The following is a 23,864-nucleotide window of genomic DNA, read 5'->3' as shown; positions in this document are numbered from 1 at the left end:
ATTTTGCCACTCCTGCAAATGTACAGGAATTCTCATTTTGACTATTTTTAATCCTTTCTTTGGTCATTTTTTTCCCAGGGATAAACCTAATTTAGAGAGACAAATAAGAGGCAAGGGTTTTATGTCCAACTAATCAAATTAATGGTTTTCAATGAAAAATCTTAATCATCCTATTGGAAAGAAAACAGTTACAGCCCCAAAGCAGAGGCTTCAAAATCTTTACAGTACAAGGAAGCGAATACAAAGATTTTCCTAATCTGGGCTTTCAGTCAGTATATATAAATTCCATATTCCCAAAAGGAAAAAAAAATCCATATTTTAAGTCTCAGATAGGCTCTGATTCAAACAAGAATTCCTCAGTTCTCCAAAGATCTGACTGAAGGATCAACACTGTGCCGTCTTGTGTCCCTTGAGATAGCAAAGCTTCTGGAAGGCCACCATACCTTTTGATATTTGTCATCATCAAGATATATGTGTTTAATCAGGCTCTTGACAGGTAAAGACTGTGAAAAGAGGATAGTTTGTTCTCCCAAGCTGTTCAGTCTCTAAGCTCCCTGTTTATGTTGGAAGGGAATGAATAACATTGTGCTAGGAACGGAAATTAAAAAAGCAGGGTTGTAATTTACAGTAGAGGAGAACAGATTTAGGGGCTTTCCCCCTTCTTTTCTCCATCTCTTTTCACTACTTTGGTTCCAAACTTCCAAAACTGCTACAGCTGAAAGAGAGTTCAAGCATTCCTTTATTGCTGGCAACAATGAGGGTGAAATCCACAATTATCAGACTCTGTATGCCTGCCTGAATGAATTAACTGCTTCAAGGCCTACTGTATGTATGCATGTATGGATGAACACTTATGTGTGGACATGCACATGCACGTACACACACACACTTTATCAAAACCAAATGCTACTGAAAATCCAAATGCTTTAAAACCCAGTTCAGTATGTACAGTAAAACATATCTTAGAGCTCCAAGGAAAGAGAGAGAAATAGTTTCTTCAATATCATATTTAAAATAAAACAATTGTTTGGCAGCAAGCAGTACTTCTCTTTCTGGTTTTTATAAAGCCCTCTACACACACACACACACACACACCACAATTCTCAACAGTTTTCTTTGAAAACAGACACCAACAAGGCAATTCTGTTCCAAGGAGCTCCACATTGTTCTAATGAGATGTGATAGATGGTTTAGACTAGGAGCTGATACAAATAACAGGGATGTCACTTTATTGTGCCATTCTTTCTTTTCTCCAAGGATATGAGGTTATTTTCCTTGCTATGTCTAACCCCTCCTCTTCCCTGGCTGAACAATGTCTAATACAAATACAGTGGAACACAGAAACAATCTTAAGGGGGAGGAAGAATTGTTATTTGGATTATGAGGACATTCATAGAATCATAGAATCATAGCGTTGGAAGACACCACAGGGGCCATCCAGTCCAACCCCCTGCCATGCAGGAAATCACAATCAAAGCATCCCTGACAGATGGCCATCCAGCCTCTGCTTGAAGACCTCCAAGGAAGGAGACTCCACTACACTCCGAGGGAGTTTGTTCCACTGTCGAACAGCCCTTACTGTCAGGAAGTTCCTCCTAATGTTGAGGTGGAATCTCTTTTCCTGCAGTTTGCATCCATTGCTTCGGGTCCTAGTCTCTGGAGCAGCAGAAAACAAGCTTGCTCCCTCCTCAATATGACATCCCTTCAAATATTTGAACAGGGCTATCATATCACCTCTTAATCTTCTCTTCTCCAGGCTAAACATCCCCAACTCCCTAAGTCGTTCCTCGTAGGGAGTATGGTGATTATGAAGTGTGTATTTACTGGATGCACACTTCCTAATGAGGAAGAAACAGGGTGGCTTCCACAAAGTTATTGCAAATAGAATTCTTCTAGCCTCATCCTTTACATATTTACTCAGAAGCAGGTCCTAGTAAATGCTTGGGGTTTACCCCCAAGTTGTGCATGAATCCTGAAAGCGAAACAGAAGGCCTTTGCAAATGACCAACATAAGACTACTGAATATATTGACTCTCTCTTTCTTCTTCACGATCTTTGCAAATCACACAAATAGGTTATTCTGCGCCTGCACAGGAATGCTTGGCAAGTTCTAGAATCTCTGAGCAAAAGTTAGTTTGCAACCTTTTGCAACTTTTTGGCGGTAGCTCCATCCATCCCATATTTAGCCCCTAACGGTCCCGCTCTTCTCCAGTTCCTTCTTTCTGCCGCACTCAGCAGCTCGAGGAACTTTGCTAGCTTGGTTTTTTCTTGCTATCGGCCTTTTCAAATCTCAGTCTCTGGACTCTGACCTATGGAATTGTTCTTGACCACTCTCAACAGACTAATCCTACGGACCTTGTTTGCCAACTTTGGCTCAACCACGGTATTGTTTGACCATTCTTAAGTACGATGGCTTCCTTTAAGAGATGTGCCAAGTGTGGGTTTAAAATCCCGACCTCCGATGGACATGACAAATGTGTCCTGTGTTTACAGAGGACCCATATCGCACGGTATTGTCCCCATTGTAAGTCCATGACTACACAGGCCTTAAAAAAATGGAATCAAAAGCTGAAGACCTCCCTCTACGAGAAGGCCCTTTAACCCTCACCAGCCTCTACTTCGGCTTCTCACCAAGAGCCTTCCATGAGGCTGTCTACTTCAGTAGCTCAAAAAGAAAAATCCCTCAGTCAGGGAAGGAGCATGGCAAGGAGACTACAAAGTCTTCCAAGACAAAGCACAGAGACAAGCAGGAGAAGTCCTCCAAAACCGCTGCTCTTACTGAACAACATCAGACTAGATGGGCTAGATCTGCTTCTCCTGTAGCAAAATCCCATCACAAGGGCCCTTTGAGCAATGTCCCGCCCCCTGCCAGACTCTGTATCCACCACGACTCCGGCTCTAACAACTATTTCGGCCTCCATCCCAACCCCGGATTGGAGCCAAGGGTCCTTCTGTCTAGCCATCTTACATTTAAAGATGACGACCTACAGTTTGTCTGTCTTGATTAGAGCTCTGAATCAGAGGGAGAGATCTGAGAGCCTGAGCCACCAATCCTGATTTACGGAGACAGGTCTCGATCCCGTTCTCTTCCACACTGAGACCGGGCCATGCTTGGTACGGAAGCTGATGAGGCCCAGACAGATGAACGACCTGACCGTGATCTCTTCAATCACTACCTGTATCTCATCTATGACCATCAAACTGGACAATACTTCTTGCCCGAAAAGGAAGTAACTTCTTAATTATTTAAGTTGATATTGTTGTTTCACTGCAGCAGAGGAAGAGTGTTGCCTGTGGAATTTTCTGCCTTAGGTGCCCAAATAACTTGGCTTGTCTTCGGGATAACACACCCTGAATTGTGGGGGCACCATTTGATGCACCACCTCAGACTGCAATATGTCTTGGGGCTTGTTTACATCTGGATTTTCACAGAATAGCCTTGCATTGCCTGTAAATCCTCTGAAATATTGTGTGCTAGATAGAAATGGCTATGGCATGACTAGGGGTTTTCATGTCCATGTAGACAAGCCCTTGATCTAGCCCAATTGTTAACTGAAAAAGTCTAATCTAGTGAAGGGCCAACAACAGTGACTAGATAGCCAGCTTTGTCCTGTCTTATCTCTGCCCTATAAAGTAAAATGTTATTATCTCAAGATTTTCTGCCTAATTTTCCATGTATCAATGTGTTTGTGTTTGCCCCAGCCAGATGTTATAACATCAAAGTTGTACCTGGCTTTTCTTTTGGTGTTTTGTTAGAGCAACTGTGCTTCTCCAAACTGCAGCAATTAAATATTGAAAGTGGTTGTTGGACTAGCCTCCTTGCCTGTACTCTGTTTTACTGGCATCATAAAATGAGACCACCCAACACACCCGGGCTGGTCCTGTTGCTGTGGGAGGGAGGTTCAGGCAGCCTTCCCTGGTGGTCTAGTGGCTGCGTGGCTCCGCTGGGGCAGTGATGTACGGGCTCCTGGTCAATGTGGGAAGTGGACTTCAACTTCCAGATGCCCTGGGAGCGGAAATGCCATGCCTGGGGGATGCTGGACCACTTCTGGGCCTGGGAGACTACAACTCCCAGACTCCCTCAGGAGGGAGGAAGTGGCCCAAATTGGTGGCCACGGGGAGCTGCTTGTCCTGCGATTGGTCAGGAGGCTGAGGGGGAGGTCCCACCCCAGCCTTCTGGCATTTCATTGGCCAGCCTGCCTTTTTAGGCTGGAGCAACGCTGGCACTCGGTGCCATTTTCAAACTGCTCAGGAGAGACAGCAGCACTAGGGCTGACTCTCCGAGCTGAAGCTTTGTGCTCGGCAAGCCATGAGCACGCAGCTGGCTCCCACACAGGGAGTGAGTGTTAGGAAATGACATGTATGTGACCACAAGATGGAGCTGTAGCGGAACCTATTACAGTTCCAGTGGCAGTTGACCGTTGACACTTGCATTATGGAATGCTGATGCAGTCAGTCCTCCTGAGAGAGAGTGTCAGTTATGACAGTTGGTGTTAGAGTAATTGTCTCTCTGTTTTTTGTGGTTATGGTTATTTGGTTGGCAAAGTAACTTATTTATTAAAGCCCTCGTGTAGAGTGAAAGCTTGAAGTGCTCTTGTTGTTATTTCTCAAGCCGGGAGCTCAAGGCCATTTGCAGTGGTGAAGAAATATTTTCCTTCTTGGCCTGAATACCTTTGCAGACATCTCTTCGGATTCCTTCTCCCTGGCGTCCTGTTGACGTGGTTCAACTCTGCAGGTGGTTGTGGTGGACACAGCACATCTTTCCACACCCCAACAAGGGTTATGGGCCCAGTAGCCGCATGGACAATGCTAAAGAAGCTGTGGGAGATCTAGTTCTGCAATTGGTGAGCTGTGTTTGGATTACTAGAGGGCTGAAGAGAAAAGTCTGTCGTTATCAGTTTGTTTTTGGAAACTTATTCTTGTTTGGCAGCCTGCCCAGACTGTTATCAGTATCGGAGTGTTTGTTTACAGTTGTTTAAGTCGCAGACTCAGTGCAAACATGGAAGCGGATGTCAAGTTTTAGAAACTGTCCAAGAAGAATTATGCTTCATGGAAAATTTATATGCAAGCTTTACTGGTCAAGCAGAACTTATGGGACTATGTAAAGAAACAGCCAGTTCCTACTGATGAAGACCAGCTAGCTGGTGATGAAAAAGCTAGAGCAACAATTGTTTTAGCTATAGAGAGAAGCTAGCTAAATCATATTAGAAATAAGAGGTCAGTGTTTGAAGCTTGGAAAGCTCTTGAGGCTGTTAACCAACCAGCTGGAGCCTTGTCTAAAATGCAGTGCAGTGGAAGACTATATTGTTGTAAACAGCAGGAAGGCGAATCCGTAATTGTGCACTTAAAAAGGATGCAAGAAAACTTTGCAGAGTGCAGTGAGCATGGCATCCAGATTGAGGAAACCCAGAAGGCCCATATACTACTTAGTAGTTTAAGCAGTAACTGGGAGTTTTTGATGTACAATCTCCAGGGAGTAGCTGAAGCTGATTTAACTGTGGACTTTGTGTCATCTAGAATACTGGAAGAAGTACAGAGGAGAGACTCTGAGGAGAGATTCAAGAGTGCGACTGGCTGGAGGCGATAATAAACCAACCTATGTCCTTGCCCGAGGAGGGGAGTGCTGCTGTCTGCAGGATACGGAGATGTTTTTCCTGTGGGGAGACCGGACATTTGATGAAGAACTGTCTGAAAGTCTCTGCAGCAAAGAAAGGACGAAACTCACAAAAGAAAAGGAAAGCTAAGCCTCTCGGTGGGAGGGGGTTTGCTACTGCTGTGGAAGGAGTTGTAAGTGAGAAGGAAGACCAGTCTGTATGGATTTTGGACAGTGGGTGTTCTCACCACATGACCCCTAATAGGGAAAAACTACAGCACCCTAAGTCAGCACCAGTGGACACTGTGGTATTTGCAAATGGTGAATCTGACTGTGTAGAGGTACAAGGGTCTGTATTAATCCCAGGTTTAAAAAAGGTATTCCATAATGTTTTGTGTGCACCAAAGTTGCAAAATAACCTTGTAAGTGTGGCATCTCTTACTGATGATGGATATGAAATCCTTTTTAGAAAAAATGAGGGGATTATATCCAAGGAAGTAGCAATGTGTGGTAAAGCCTTAAAGAAAAATCACACTTACCACATGGTGGAACAGGGGCAGTGTGGGAAAGTAACAAACAAACTACTGCATGATGGGTATGCTCATTACTTCCATAGAGTTATGGGCCACATAAGTTTTAAGGGTTTGAAAAATCTAGAAAAGATTTGCCCAGAGTTCAGAGTAGAGGGCTGTAATAGTTACCTTGACTGTGCTGTGTGCAAAAGGGTCAAAGTCAAGGCTTACCCCATGGCGAAGGTGAGTAAATGCATTACCCAAAGGCCTTTTCAGGTGGTACATGCAGACTTATCAGGGCCACATCAAGTAAAGCGTTTAGAGGGATGCAAGTTTACCCTACTAATTGTAGACAGTCATACCCGATTTACATTTGTAACGGTGCTCAAAACCAAAAGTGAGGCTGCTGACACGATTAAAAGATGGGTTAACTCTGTTGAAAGGGAGTTTCCTTACAAGGTTGGCACTATTGTGACAGACAGAGGTGGGGAATTTCTTTGTAATAACTTGCAGCAGCGGTTTGGGCAGAAAGGAATCCAACACAAAACTACAAATCCCAGATGTCCTGTGGAATATGGTTTGGCTGAATGCAGGATTGGTATGTTAAATCAAATAAGGGATTGTATGTTGGAAGATTCTGGAGCACCATCAAATTTGTCACATTATGAACAGGTCATGGTGCAGTGTGATAAACCAAACTCCTTATTTTTTGTTGTATGGTCGAGCACCGAACCTAAAGTACTTAAGGGTTTTTGGACAATTTGCCTCAGTGTACATTCCACCTCAATTTAGGAAAAAGAATGAGCCCAAAAGCCAAAGATTGTGGTTTGTGGGCTATGAAGGGAATAAGTACAGGCTCCTAATGGATGGGAGCAGGATTTTGTATTCCAGGAGTGCTAGTTTTGAGACCCATGCTGGGTTGGGAAAAAATTCATTTAAATCAAGATGTTTTTGTAAAACATAAAAACATTGTGACAAATAAGAACAATGAAAATGGAGGGGGGTACATACATCCATGGATGTGGTAGATGAAAACCCAGGTGTGTTACAACAGCTTGAAGGTTCAAGTCAACAGGGCGCTTTGAAGGTGCCTCGTACTCCAGAAGAACCGAGCACTTCATTAGACTTGCAACCAAAACCAGAGATAGTGACTGTAAAACAAGAACAACTTGAGACTCATGAGCAAGACACTCAGGCCAGTGTTAGTGGCAGTGACACTGAGGGTGGTCAGGGAACATTCCTGATTACTATGAGGTCTCAGAAGGGCAAGGTTTTTGTAGTGAAACAGGCACAGGCCTCTTCAGTAATAGCAGTCAGGAAATCTGTGAACACTCAAGAAAAGCTCAGGGGGACATGCACTGAGCTGGAGGGGTGGAAAAGAGCCAGAGATCAGGTGTGTGTGACAGAGAATAGCCTGGATATGTTTGATGGTTTGGCCAGGCCTGGAGGGAAAAATAATTTGAAGAATGATAGCACCAGGGAAGTCAAAGCCAAGTGTGTCACTGGCATGGGCTATCAAGGGATAAGAGAAGGTTTGTTTATTACAGCCAAGGATCAGGAGAGGGTCAGGCTGGAACAAGGAAAGGTGGCACAGAGATCCAGAGAGAGGTTAGCTGGACACCAGGCAGGATCCCAAGGCAGGAGGATCTGGAGTGGCAGAAACCAGGACAGAGGTTTCAAGGTGTGCCAGAGACTGGATGTGCCAGTGAGAGTCAGATGCTGGAGCTTGAAAGGTGTGGAGTCAGAGCTGGGTGGATTGGGACACAGATCCACAGCATCTAGGACAGCAGCAGATAGAGAGTCAGGGACTGATCTGACAACCAGTTGTTCTGGGGGTTTTATCAGCTGGAGGTCAGAAAGGCAAAGTTGTACTTCACCTGGGACAACATATGCAGAGGTTGCTGCATTGCCTGGTGGTAAGAATTCTGGACAGTGGGCTAGACAGTTGGCAGAAAGTCTAGGGGAACACTGTGGCACTGCAACTGGTGTGAACAGGAGTTCACAGGTATGCTGGAGACATGGCAGAATTTTGGACTTTGGAGATCATAGAATCATAGAATCACAGAGTTGGAAGAGACCACAGGGGCCATCCAGTCCAACCCCCTGCCATGCAGGAAATCACAATCAAAGCATCCCCGACAGATGGCCATCCAACCTCTGTTTGAAGACCTCCAAGGAAGGAGACTCCACTACACTCTGAGGGAGTCTGTTCCACTGTCGAACAGCCCTTACTGTCAGGAAGTTCCTCCTAATGTTGAGGTGGAATCTCTTTTCCTGCAGTTTGCATCCATTGCTTTGGGTCCTAGTCTCTGGAGCAGCTGAAAACAAGCTTGCTCCCTCCTCAATATGACATCCCTTCAAATATTTGAAGAGGGCTATCATATCACCTCTTAACCTTCTCTTCTCCAGGCTAAACATCCCCAGCTCCCTAAGTCGTTCCTCGTAGGGCATGGTTTCCAGACCTTTCACCATTTTAGTCGCCCTCCTTTGGACACGCTCCAGTTTCTCAATGTCCTTTTTTAATTGTGGTGCCCAGAACTGGACACAATATTCCAGGTGGGGCCTGACCAGAGCAGAATATAGTGGCACTATGACTTCCCTTGATCTAGACACTATACTTCTATTGATGCAGCCTAAAATCGCATTGGCCTTGTTAGCTGCCGCATTGCACTGTTAACTCATGTTCAACTTGTGGTCTACTTGGACTCCTAGATCCCTTTCACACATAGTTTCATTCAGCCAGGTGTCCTCCATCCTATATCTGTGCTTTTCGTTTTTCCGCCCTAAGTGCAGTACCTTACATTTCTCTGTGTTGAATTTCATTTTGTTAGCTATGGCCCAGTTTTCTAGTCTGTTCAGGTCATTCTAAAGTTTGATCCTGTCCTCTGGTGTGTTAACTATTCCTCCTGATTTGGTGTCGTCTGAAAATTTGATAAGTATTTGCAGACGACTGTCATCCAAGTCATTGATAAAGATGTTGAATAGTACTGGGCCCAGGACAGAACCCTGTGGGACCTCACTGTTTACTTCTCTCCAGGATGAAAAGGAGCCATTGTTGAACATCCTTTGGGTTCGGTCAGTCAACCAATTACAAATCCATGTAATAGTTACCTTGTCTACAAATTTGTTTACAAGAATGTCATGGGAAACCTTATCAAAGGCCTTACTGAAATCAAGATATACTATATCCACAGCATTCCTTTCATCTACCAAGCTGGTCATTTTATTTTAAAAAGAGATAAGATTTGTCTGGTGTGACTTGTTTCTCTGAAACCCATGTTGACTTTTTGTGATTATGGAATTGCCTTCTAGATGATCACAAACTCTCTGTTTAATGATCTGCTCTCAAATCTTTCCTGGAATTGATATCAGACTAACTGGACGATAATTGTTTGGATCCTCTTTTTTCCCCTTTTTGAACATGGGGACAACATTTGCCCTCCTCCAGTCTGCTGGCACTTCTGTTCTCCAGGAGTTCTCAAAGATTATTGCCAATGGCTCCGATATACATTAGCCAGCTCTTTTAATACTCTTGGATGTAGGTCATCAGGTCCTGGAGATTTATATTATTTAGTTTAACCAGGTATTCTTGTACTATCTCTTTACTTATTTTGTGCTGAATTTCTCCTATTCTGTCCTTTGTTCCATGGAGCAAGGAAAATCATAATGCACATGTCATGCAAAACTCCATCATTTATGAGACAATCTTCTTGCTTGGGAACCCAATAATTACCCTGAGAGGGCAGCAGATCAGGCCTCCCTTGCTTCATACAAGGAGTCAATATTACAAAGAAGGCATGGTTCAACAGGTGCATGAACATTATGAAAAGGGCATTTGGCTGCCTGAAATCATGCTGGAGATGCCTGAGAGCCATGCTGGAACTGCCAAGGAGAATGTCATCCAGTAATCACTGTGTGTGTGGTCCTGCACAACCTTTATGACACCCAGGGTAGGATGCTAGACAGGGGCCCCCACCATGTGCGTCATTACATGCTGGACATCTTGGTGCACCCATGGTCAAGCAGGAAGATAAGAAGAAAAAAGAGGGTGAGGTGGTGCACAAAGAAGATTGCTTTTATACTGGGAGGATATGAAGCCCCCTGTGGTGACTGAGTGCCTCAGGGGAAAAAATGGGCTATGGTGCCCCCATATGCTGGCTGTTCTTCATCTAGCAAAACTCAGCAATAAATGTCAACACCATGTGTGCAAATGGCATTTGTACACATGCATTCTGCATCATCCATCTACAAAGACCACTCACAGTTAAGCCACCACTTTCTGTTGAGGATAGCCAGAGACAGACAATGATATAAACCAACACCACACTAAGAAAAGTGTTAGTTCCTGCACTGCCTGGCCTCTAGACTGGCCAGTTGATTGTGGCTGTTGCTTGCCTTGGGGGGCTGCAATTGGGACCTTAATCCAAACCTGGCCTGATACAACCCAGATTGCATGGGGAGCAGCGAGGGCCAGGCCCCTGGCATGCATGAGTATTCACATGCCTGTGCAGATGTCTGGAGGCCCAAAATGGCTGCCAGAAGGGAGTCCTCCAGGATCATCTACTGGTAGTCCCAGGAATTCAAACATCTCCTGAACAGCTCAGCACTAATTATCCAAACTGGGGCTACTACATCATTACCTGCATAGCCAGGGCTTCAATAGGACCCCCTTTCAATGCTGCTGCAGCAAGTTCAAGGAAATAGAGGGGCAGTTCTTTGATTCCATGAAGGCATTTGGTAAGGAACCCTTAGGGAGACAAAACATCCCCTTCTATGACCAGCTGCATGCCCTTTGGGAGATGACAGGCTCACTGAGCTGGTGTGACCGTTATCCACTGTGGGAGAGCCAGACACAAGTCATACAACCCAGTGTCTATAGGGCCCATGCCAGGCCTGTTAGTCCCAATTTTTATTTTTTTATTTTTTTTTTTTGCAGGAAGATGCAGGTACAGGCAACCAGGAAGACCCTGAGAAGAGGAGGATCTTGACAACTTACCATCCTTTGGCTCCCAGCAACTGGGCAGCTGCTCATTCAGCCCAGAATGCCTGCTTCTTACTACTTTCATTGGCTGCCTAGACTCACCATCTTCACACCAGGTGCAGTTTGTGCACCAGTGCAATGGTTCACTGTATCCAGCCTCAACTGGAGCAAATAAACATGATTTTGCTCCAGTGTGAAATGTTGGAATGTGGCTTGTGGTCATTTTCCTTCTGGTTCAGCCATGTGGATCATTTGCACAGATCAGTTCCAAAACGGGGCAGGACCATTTCTTTTAGGTTTGCAGACAAACCTTGGACCTATAGTTACTGGGTTTTAACTACTGAAGCCTGCCAGACTCCTGTGAAGGAGTTACTGCAAGATACTACAAACAAAAAATAAAAATTTAAAAATTCCCAAATATATAGACCAGAACAGTTGTGGGGTTTGTGTGTGTGTGTGTTTTGACAAGAATTTGGGGGATTTTGTTCTTTTTCATTCAAGTATTTTTCTGGTGGTGGACAGGGCAATAAAAATTGCTGGGACAATAATGGGTGCAAATGTATTTGCAATTTTGTTCATTTTTTCAAAAAAATAAAAGTATTTTAGACACAATCTGAATGTCCACATTGTATGTACTAGAGAGGTTTTCACCAACAAACCTTTTTAATTGAAGAATGAACATCCGATAGCAATTTTCTTTAAAATGTCTTGATCATACAATTCCAAGAATCTGGACAATACTTAGATAGTTTTGATTATCCCTTCCTATTCTATCTCCTTTTAACAGTCAAGTCTAAAGGATCCTCTGTCCCACACTGCATGGTTATGGCCAGCTCTGAAGACAATACGCATGGCCATTCTGCCTGTTCCTATGATCCAAAGTCTGGGTCCCTTTCCAGCATGCCATTTCATTGTCACGAAATATTGGCCTATAGCAAGCATCAGGGAAATATATATATATATTTTATTCTAAATGGTTTTGAAATCAGTGAAGAAAGAAGGTTGGGGATCTTTCTTTTTTTAAAGGAGCATTTAAATTTTATCACAGATTCCTTTCCCCCTTCCCCTGCACTGCAATTTAATTTTGAATTCTGTAAAAAAGAGAACTGTCTTTTTCCTTGGAAGGAATAATTTATGTTTGTTGGATTAAACTTAAAAACTTTTACAGAGCCAAATGAAAAAATAAATCTTATTGTCCATTTATACGGAGCTGCCTTCACATTTTCCTCTCAATGCTTTTTTTTTAGATTGCTATTTTGATTTTAGTAAAAAAAATAAATAAATAGTGGAAAACAGTGTTATTTTAAATTTATGTGATCCCTGACAACAGGTAGTCACAGTTGTATTATTGGGGGCAGGGGAAACTATAGATACAGGAAATAAAATTAATTTTAAAATATATGAAAACATTCATTTTGTGCATCAACCTAAGCAAACACATGAGCCTCTGACCAATACCCACCACAGACTGTAGTTTCTTGAACTGATTGATTAATAGGACAGAAATGAGGAGGTGTGAATTTATTTTGGACTTTGTGAGAAAGGTTTGGAAAGCCTCAACTGAGCTTAATCTGCATTTTGAAGCCTCTGAACTATGACCACCTACTGGCACCTTCACATGTGTTTGGTCCCACAGAAAGGAAACATTCTGCTCTCAACCTCATTTTGGCTCAGGCTCCTGGATTTCTAAAGATACTTAAAAGGCAACAGCAAGCCTATTTCAAATGAACCAACTACATTTTCCCCCTGGTGGGACTGACTGAATGTTTACAGGGGAAAATATAAAATAGTAAAAGAAAGTGGAAGGAAGCAAAAACAGTTCCTCGTTGCTGAAGGTGAATTTTTTCCTTCCTTTTTCACGAAAGACTTTTATGCCTTCAAAATAAAATTTGAGTTCCACTGGGATCCATTTGAAATGAAATGTGACCATTCATTTAACTGCATAAAAGGCAGCAAAGGAACAATAAATAACATTTCAAATTTGGAGGGAGGGAAGGGGCAGAAATACCAATATGAAATTTATTTCATTTGGATGGAGGGGGGAAATCTAAAACCCAAATATATATATATTTTTATTCTGCAAAAAATTATTTTAAAAGTAAAACCAACTTAAAAATGCACACTCTCAAATTTAGAATCTGAATAATATTAATAACAAAATATATCCTATTCAATCCTACTTTGACTCCCTGTTAAATGTTTCATAAATATTTCAGTAGTAATATGTTCCATACCCAGACAAGACAGGAATTTGCTCTTTAAATGTTTGTTTAGTCTTCTAATTATTTTTATACAACCAGCATACCATATCAATGGATTCTGCATAAACAAATTCAACCATCTCTAGTCTGAAAAATGATATCTGGTCCTGCTCATACTGCTGGGCATATTCAGGACCTTGTTTTCTGTGCTGGGCGGAGTGATGATGATCTTGGTGTAGAGCAGTAGTTCCCAAACTTTTGTCCTCTAGATATTTTAGACTTCACTTCCAAGAAGCCCCAGAATTCCTGGTCAGTAGTCAGGAATTCTGGGAGCTAAAGTTCAAAAGATCTGGAGGACTACATTTTGGGAATCACTTGTGTAGAGGAATTTGCCTTGGTTCCGTTCTCATGAACAGATCATGATCTGGTCAGGTTTAGACTCACTCAGACTCGGATTCTATGCAGGAGTGGAGGACTGATTAGAATGGTCTTTGTCAGAAATCCCCTGCATTCATTAATTCATTTGGGGTTTCTGTCATGAGGGTTATAGATTTAGGGTTGTGTTTAAATATTATTAGGATAAGGTAGTAGTGGATTTATTGTTAGATTGTATAATGGGTAATAGAATGTACTAGAAAGAGGGAGACAGACTGCTAGACTCTGTGTTTGCTTATTAGGTTGGAATGTAAGGGAGTTACTCTGCCAGCCAGAGACTGTCTCTGTGCTGGGAGGGGGAACTGACACATAAAGTGCCTGTTGCTTATATGATGTTATGTTAGTATGTTCATTATACTTTAATATGCTGCTATTATATTTTAGATGCTGCTACGGATGTTGGATTGTGGGATGATGGGATATATAACTATGCGTGATTATACTCATAGGCTGTTAAGGTTCATTATTACTTAGTCTAGTTGTGGGGAATGTTTATGCTTCAAGGTCACAGGTGCAAGGAAGAGATAAAGCCGTGTGGGAACTTAATTGTTTTGAGAGTTTGCCAAAGATCCCAGACTGGAGGACATTACATCATTGGGGAGGAGATTCCTCATTGCGCGGGAAAGAGTTATCCAATTAACTTACTTTATTGCTTTATGGGGTGGGTTTGCTTTGTGGGACTACATAAACCATATGTTACTATACATCTTCATTCCTGACAAAAAAGTCACTTCTCTTGTATGTAACTCTATTTTCAATAAAGTTGGTACTTTTACAGCCCAGCCTCTTATTGGAAAGGGGGCCTGCAAGCAGGAGCCTGACAGTCTACTTTAGGAGGCTGATGGATCCAGAAGGATACCTGAGGGGTCTTGAATCCTGTCATCTTGGCAGGGGATTCTGTTGATGCTCTAGCAACCCTTTGGAATGGGGAAATGGCCAGGCCAGTGCACACAATCCCTCCTGAATGTCCCTTCTCATGGATCGGAGCCAAACCAGACCCCTGGTTCTCCAGGGAGTGGGCGTTGATGAAGTGAGTGAGATGGAGACTAGAGCGACACTGGCGGAAGACTTGAAGCAAATCTGACTGAACTTGTGCTAGAGCCTATTTTCTGGCCTACTCCATGGCACTGCAAGTACCTAAGAAAGTATTTTTTGCTGTCAACATTGCATCTGCAAGGAGTCATCCAGCAGAGCTATACTGGGGGGTAAGGGCTCTCTTGCCCAGTCACCCTGAAGTAGAAAGTGCAGACCACTCAGCAGCCCATTGCAAAGAATTTGCATGGCAATTTGTAGATAAAGTTGCTCAGATCTCCAACGTAGATGTGGTAGTTGATACAGTGCCACTGGCTGCCTGTGTAACATTTTTCCCCCTCTCACTGTTGAGTCCTTGCACTATTTGCCTTATTCCCTCTATAACAGTTTGGCTATTATTGCCAGTCCTTGATTAATTCCTGCCTCCAGCATACTGTCTCCCTCCCCCACATAACTCAGTTTAAAGCCCTCCTGATCATTTTTTTTTAAAAAAAGTAATAAATTTTTGCAACAAAAATTAAATACACTTTACACACATATACTCGATTACATATAATTTCTGTCATATAAACTTGACGTCAACTATCTCTTTTTATGCTCTCTATTCTCACCTCTTTCTGTCTACCTACCTCCTTCCTACAATCCCCTACTCTTATTCTTCTTGTCCAACAACTCTTTCTTATAACTTTATTTTTCTATTGCCATCCTTACATTGGCGCGGGACAGACTGTCCAAAAAGGACGGTCTCCCAGTGCCTAGCTTAGGTCCATGGGGAAGCCGCAGCCTCCAGACCACGGGACTTCCCCGTGGACCAAAAAGACCCTGCAAAAAGCAGCTTCTTCTTGCGGTGCGATTATGATGCCTCAGTGTGCCAATGGTGCACTTGCAGCATCATAATGGCACCGCGATGTGCGGACGCTAGGCGTCCATCACATAATGATGGCAGTGCCCATCTGTACAGGGCACTGCCATTTTGATGCCCTCGTCATATGCAAGGGATGAGGGGCGTCTAGAAACACCATCCCTCACATGTGACGAGGGCCTCCTATTGCACCCGTCTGGCCCAGGCCAATCTTCTGACATCCCTCCCTATTCTTCCACTCCCAATACACTTTCTTCACCCTATCTATTCTACCTCCAACATATTTCCACATTTCTTATTTCTCTACCTTCTTCTCTTACTCTCTCCCCAACACTTTCCCATCACTTATACTTACCCTCTCACTTCCATCCTCTTTCCACATACAATTATTTACCTTCTAGCTTAATCAATCATTATCTTACTCACTCATATCTCTACTTTACTTTCCTTCTCAGCCATTCTAACTTCTTTGTTACCAAATTAGCCTAATTTATCTTCTTTCATTGACTTTCTTAACCTTTTATCTAATCAGACTCATTCAATCTACTATTACTTTCTTGCTATACCTTCCATTACTACATTCAACTACTTGCCGTTTACCACTAAATTCCTTATCATTTCTCATTTCTCTCATTCCTGAACATTTCTTTCCTGTTTACACTTTAGTTTCATTTTAGTATTTCTTTATTCTTTTATTATAAAGTATTTTTTACTCTGAAAAACTTATTACTGCAGGGTATCACCATTGCTCCTTTAAAAAATTGAATATTGCCCTCCATTCTTTCTAAAATCTTTCCAGAGAGTTATACTTTACCAGCTGGGCTAGTTTATATAACTCTATAACATCATATAATTTTATCAACTACTCTTCCTTATTAGGGAGGTTCTTCAATTTCCATTCCTGTGCAAAGGTTATTCTTGCTATCGTGGTCAAGTAGAACTGAATTTTCCTAAATTCTTTCTCCAATTTTTCTTCAAAAATACCTAATAGATAAAATCTTGTTTCAGTGCTATCTCCATTCCCACTATTTTAGTAATTCAATTAATTATTTTCCCCCTATTCCCTAGCATGATCAAATAATATGCTGAAGTGTACATGCTTGGGCCTCCAGCTGCTGGATCTTCTCTTCCCACAAAGCTACAAACTTGGCCTTGGAGCTGATGAAGTTACCCAAATCCATAGACAAGAAGACAAACAACCCAAAACTGTTTCAGGTGCCTGCAGCAGCTCCCTCACTCTGTATATTCATAAGTCATAAGTATGCACTGAAACAAGACTTTGGATTTCCACCTCAAAAACTCCACCATTAAACACCCACGTAAAACACCCTTGTTCGCCTCACTTGTTCCCCAAGCTCTGTTACTGAGCTCAAGAGACTGGGACTAACTGTATAGAAAGTAGTGGCTTTTAACTCCTTCCCCAGCCAAGCCTCTGACTCACTTCATTGGAGTAAAACCCCCATCTTCCTGAGCCCAGGACATGGGTCTACACCCAATAGAACAATAGAGTGCTAATGAGCACATAATCACATCTCTCCTCAGTTCAAAAAACAATCAGCCTTGACCCAACAGACAAGGTGACAAAGTACAGTAGAACAATAGACACTATTGTACACACAAGCAAGCCTCCACTAGACCAAAACAAACAGCCTTATCCCAACTAACCCTCACCCTTGACTGAACAAACGCTCCCCAAAGGCTTTCTGGGACTGGAAAGGTAATTGCTTGTAGTTCCTCCGCGCAACAGGTTAGTGGCTCAGCAAACACCTTGCCCCTTCAGGCCATGTGCTCTGGGAAATCCCAGGGCCAAAAGTAGATGAAAGTCCCCATCAATCCCCTTAAAAAAAAAAAAGGAAATGAGAACCTCTCAAACACAGCTCCCAGCTCACCTCCTCTTTTACGTTCTGAGTCTTCCTTGAAACTTCACACACCTAATGGCATGCACCTCTACCAGCAGTTATATAGAGCTAGTCTGCTAGCTCTACCCCCAGTGACTCAGAGAAGCACCAACCCCAGACCATTCAAGAACAAAAAAGACTATCACACTAGGGCTTACTGTCTGCTAATCATCCCTGGATCATTGGGGAAGCACGCATATATGAATGCTTTTCACGCTTCCTCAGCGTCATGGAATCATCAGCTCCCTCTGGCATCATGGAATCATTCAAGGAGAGTGAATTTCCTCTTAACAGAAACTTTGCATTAAGAGGAAATTCACTCTCCCTGAACGATTCCATGACACTAGGAGGAGCTGATGATTCCATGCTGCTGAAGAAGCGAGACACACGTGCTTCCACAACAATCCAGGGATGATTGGCAGACGGTAATCCCTATTGTGATAATATTGTGTCCAGTTCTGGGCACTACAATTCAAAAAGGGCATTGAGAAACTGGAGCATGTCCAAAGGAGGTCTACTAAAATGGTGAAGGGTCTGGAAACCATGCCCTATGAGGAACGACTTAGGGAGCTGGGGATGTTTAGCCTGGAGAAAAGAAGGTTAAGAGGTGATATGATAGCCCTGTTTAAATATTTGAAGGGATGTCATATTGAGGAGGGAGCAAGCTTGTTTTCTGCTGCTCCAGAAATGGATGCAACATTAGAAGGAACTTCCTGACAGTAAGGGCTGTTTGACAGTGGAACAAACTCCCTCGGAGTAGTGGGGACTCCTTCCTTAGAGGTCTTTAAGCAGAAGCTGGATGGCCATCTGTCGAGATGCTTTGATTGAGAGTTCCTGCATGGCAGAATGGGGTTGGGCTGGATATAGGGTTGCCATAATTCTCTACTATAACAGAACAAAATGTAGGACAAAATTTAGACCAAAATATAGGACAATTGTAGGATAAAATTTAGCCCAAAATGTAGGATATTTAAGAAAAATGGAGGACCTTGAATGTCCCACGTTTTGGGCTAAATTTTATACTACAATTGTCCTATATTTTGGTCTAAATTTTGTCCCAGTTTATAGTAGAGAATTATGGCAACCCTAGCCTGGATAGTTCTTGTGGTCTCATCCAACTCTATAATTCTATGATTCCAAGGATCTCTTTCAAATCTATATCAATTGATATATTATACTCCAAGTAGTATAGCTTTTGTTTATGAAATTCACATTTTGACAATTTGACAAACAATTGATATTTTGAGTACCTTTCTCACTAGTGTGACATGAGTATTCATGTCCTGGGTGTACATTAATACATCAACTAAATAAACCAACACCCTCTTACATAAAGTCACATGAAGGACTTCACGTCTCAGAAACACAAGAACTCCCATAGCTGAAGCTAGTTCAAAAGGCATCACTAAATATTAAATTATACTACACACAATTTCAAATTCCAAGCAAGCTTGATTCTCATTTTCTATAATTAATAAGTGACAGGCATGGCATAATAGTTTGAATGTTGGGACTACAACTCAAGATCAGAATTCAGTTCCCCACTTGGGCAGGAAACCCACTGGGTGACTTCGAGAAAGTTGCATGTGCTCAGCCTCAGTGAGAGGCAATGGCAAACTACCTCTGAACAAATCTTATCAAGAAAAGACCCGTGGTAGAGTCTCCTTAAGTCGGAAATGACTTGGAGGCACACAGCACACACCCACGCACACCCAGACCCAATTAATTAATACATTTCCCCCCTCTTTCCCATATCATCTCTTCCATGTTATTACAGCCAGATTCTTTCCCCTGAAGTGGCCTTGAACAGGCTTGACTTCCATTTTTATCTCAGCATCTGTGACTGAGATCACCAAGTCTCAGCAATAGCCTTTACTGCTATAAACCCAAAGAAGAGATACAAGGACTCCCTGAAACAACATCTCAGGCTTGGCCAGATAGATCACCAACAATGGTCCTCCCTGGCCTCGCATCGGGAGGCATGGAGACGCACTATCCATGACGCTGCAGCCTTCTTCGAAAGCTCACACTGAACGAGCCTCGAAGAGAAACGACAATGCAGAAAGTACCACAACCTGGAAACATCACCCAAGGAGACTTTCTGTTGTGCTTTCTGCAACCGGACCTGTTTATCCCGAATTGGCCTTTTTAGTCACCAACGTGCTTGTACAAAGCGCGGGATGCGTCCTTCCTGAATCTTCGTTCGCGAAGCAAAGCCAGAGAGAGAGACCCTATCACAATAGCTTCTATACATTTTATGTCAGGCAAGGTGCTTATTCAATACCCAACAGATAGCTGGTGTCAGAATGCCACAGAGCTCCCTCTGCCATGTTCAGGTTAGTCTTACTTAGCCATGCTGTAGCCATGTTGGGATCCTGAGTGTGAGAAGAAGGAGGTGAGCAGCTGCCAGGGATTGTTGTTTGTGAACCAAAGTCATAGAGCTCCTAGCTTTTCATTGGAATGGAATGTGACGAGAGGAGAGAGGTTAATTTGGAGAGAATATAGAAGAGAAACTTAGCTTGAATTAGAGACAAAGCATTACAGTCACAATACAAAACAATTTTACTCACACACAAAAGAGTCATCCCCTTCTGAAAAAATCTCAATTAGTTCTGTTTCTTTTTTAAACAAAATTTTATTGGTTAAAAAAAACATAACACACAAAGACAAATACAAAAATATATCTTCACATCCTCACTTTGGTACATCATTCATCATTCTTCATCATACACTTTACCTTCATCAACTCTTAAAACATTAAAAATAAAATTAAAAAAAGGCTTTCCCGTCCTTTGAACTAAAGATTATTTGCACTTTGTTGACTTTCGCTTAGTTACCTTTTATATTCGCCTCTTAACATTGTTAACGTGATATTTCTTAACTATTTCTTAACTGAATACTGTCTTCTCTTCCTCCCTATCCCTTTATACAATTATTATATTTTTCACAAGTAATTAAGGGAGGAATCAGCCCCTCATTACAGTGTGGGGTCCACACTAATCTTCATGTATTTTATCCCCTTCCTTTTATCCCCTTCACCTTTTATCAAACATATTATTATTTTTGAATACACCCACCATTATTACAAGCTTTGTATTTACATCATTATCACTTTGTCAGTTTTTCCTCTATATATTTTAAAATTGGTTCCCACTGTATTACAACATTATTTTCTCTCCCATCTCTTAAGAGATATGTCAGTTTATCCGATATTGCCATATCATATAATTTACAGTACCATTCTTTTACCAGTGGAGATTCTTTACATTTCCATTTTTTCACATAGACCATTCTGGAAGCAACAATCATATAGAAGATTATTCTACCGTATTGGTTCTCATATAGAAGATTATTCTACCTTTTGTTTTATCATTCCAAGTAGATATACAGTTATGTCAAATTTAAGTGTAATGTCTAACATTTTTTCTATTTCCCTATGAATTTGCTTCCAGAAGGTTTTTGCCCTTTTACATTCCCACCACATATGTAGCAATGTTCCAACTTTTCGCTTACAGTTCCAACACTTGTTTTTTCCATTCTTGTATATTTTACAATGTAATTTTCTATAAGGTCTGAAAATAGGGTGTATTTTAATCTATTTTTCCAATTCTTTTCCCATTCTTCTAAATATATTGGCTTTCATAAATCTTGGGCCCAGGAGAGCATAAATTGTTTTACCGTTTCCTCCTCCATTTCTAACATCAGTAATACAGTGGTACCCCGGGATACGAATGCGCCGCCTTACGAAATTTCCGGGTTACGAAAGAAATTCACTTAATTAATTGTTTCCGGGTTACGAAGGTTATTCCGGGTTGCGAAAGAAATTTTGGTGCTTTTCGGCGCGATTTCACACGGAATCACGGCTTTCGCTATTAAAGCCTATGGGCTTTTTCGGCTAGCGAAAGTTTCCGGGTTACGAAAGCGGCGGCGGAACGAATTACTTTCGTAACCCGGGGTACCACTGTAGTTTATATAGTTTAGATATTTTATGGTCCGTATCACTGATCACTAATTTTCCCAATTCCATTTCTTCTTTTTCAATTTGAAAGATTTTTGAATCTAATTTATATCTCTCTACAATCTGCATATATAAAAACCAATTACATTTCAGACCCTTCTCCACTAGCTCCTCCATTGATTTAATTTTGTATTCTCCATTTTCTAATTTCAGTAAATCACTATATAACATCCAATCCGATTCTTTCATTCGTTCTCCTCTAAAAAAGTTTTGTTTATCGATGTCCATTTTGGTATTTTTTGTGTGATATATGGTTTATATTTTTGCCAAATTCTAAATAGGGATTTCCTTACAAAATGATTGTTAAAATTCTTGTTTGCTTTAATTTTGTCATATATTAAGTATGCGTGCCATCCAAAAACATTATCAAAACCTTCCAATTGTAACAATTTATGATTTTTAATTTGAATCCAATCTTTAATCCACTCTAGACAATACGCATAATAGTAGGCTTCCCTTTTCTTTTTTAATCTTGTAATATTTTCAATTTGATTTTTGGTTTTTTCCTATTCCAAATGAAAGTTACTATATCTTTTTTGTCAGGATATAGCAGAGAATCTGACGTATCGTGGAAGCGTGTCCTCAGCCCTCAGCAAAGGTAACAGTGGATGGTTGTCTTCCAGAAATGATGGATGCAGGTCACCAAGAACTGTCCAGCTTCTCACCAGGCTTCTGATGATTAATGACAGACAAGCTGTACTTCCGAAAGTGCTTATCTTTATTTTCAAGTGCCAACCAATTATCCAATGCTACTTTTACTATACAGAACTCACAATCCACTCCTCTCTTCAAAACCCAACACCAATTACCGGAAGTCCCTGAGTTTATATAGACACAATGCGCATATATAGTCAATATGCATAATAGTAGGCCTCCCTTTTCTTTTTTAATCTTCTAATATTTTCAATTTGATTCTTAGTTTTTTAAACTGGAATGTGGAAATAGAGGGGTATAACCTTATTAAGAGAAATAGGCCAAACAGGAAAGAAGGAGGAATAGCACTATATGTCAGAGATATTTACACCAGTGAAGAGATCCAGGACATCAATCATGGAAGCCAGGTGGAGAGCATCTGGATAAGAATCAAAGGGGAGGGAAACAACAAGGGTGTTACGGTGGGAGACTACTACAGACCCCCAAGTCAGACTGAGGAATTGGATGATATCTTTCTAGAACAGATGACCACACAGTCAGAAAAGAGAGATGTAGTAGTGATGGGCGACTTCAACTATCCTGATATTTGCTGGAAGTCAAACTCAGCAAAATCCTCAACGTCTAGCAAATTCCTCACTTGCCTGGAAGACAATTTCATGGTCCAAAAGGTGGAAGAGGCAACAAGGGGGTCAGCTATTTTAGATCTGATCCTAACCAACAAGGATGACTTGGTTGATGGGGTGCAAGTGGTGGGATCCTCAGGTGGAAGCGACCATGTTCTCCTGGAGTTTGTTATACAATGGAGAGGAGAAGCCAGGCAGAGTCAGACACGCATCCTAGACTTTAGGAGAGCGGATTTCAGTAAACTTAGAGAAGTACTGAGGGCGATTCCATGGTCAGAAATACTAAAAGATAAAGGAGTTCAGGACGGATGGGACTTTCTCAAAAGGGAGATACTGAAGGCACAATTTCAAACAGTTCCAGTGAGAAAGAAAAATGGGAGGTGTCTCAAGAAACCAGGATGGATGACTAAGGAACTTTCAACCGAGCTAAGTTTGAAACGGAACATGTATAAGAAATGGAAAAAGGGGGAAATCACGAAAAAGGAATTCAAAGAAATAGCAGGCATGTGTAGGGGTAAAGTCAGAAAAGCTAAAGCGCAGAATGAACTCAGGCTTGCTAGAGAGGTTAAGAACAATAAAAAAGGGCTTTTTTGGATATGTCCGCAGCAAAAGGAAGAAGAAGGAAACAGTAGGGCCACTGCGTGGAGAAGATGGCAAAATGCTAACAGAAGACAGAGAAAAGGCAGAATTACTCAACACCTTCTTTGCCTCAGTCTTCTCAGAAAAGGCAAAGGGTGCTCAACTTGAGGATAATGGAGCAGAGGACAGAATAGGGGAATTTCAGCACAGAATAAGTAAAGAGAAAGTAGAGGAACACCTTGTTAATCTAAATGAATTTAAGTCTCCGGGACCAGATGAACTCCATCCAAGGGTATTAAAAGAACTGGCAAAAGTAATATCGGAGCCATTGGCAATCATATTTGAAAACTCCTGGAGAACAGGAGAGATCCCAGCAGACTGGAGGAGGGCAAACGTTGTCCCCATCTTCAAAAAGGGGAAAAAAGAGGATCCCAACAATTATCGTCCAGTTAGTCTGACATCAGTTCTAGGAAATA

This window comes from Sceloporus occidentalis, unplaced genomic scaffold (genome assembly GCF_023333645.1).
Source record: "Sceloporus occidentalis isolate IW3139 unplaced genomic scaffold, rSceOcc1.0.p SCAF_4, whole genome shotgun sequence".
In the NCBI taxonomy this organism is placed as follows: domain Eukaryota; kingdom Metazoa; phylum Chordata; class Lepidosauria; order Squamata; family Phrynosomatidae; genus Sceloporus; species Sceloporus occidentalis.
Note: the sequence above shows the minus strand (reverse complement) of the source record.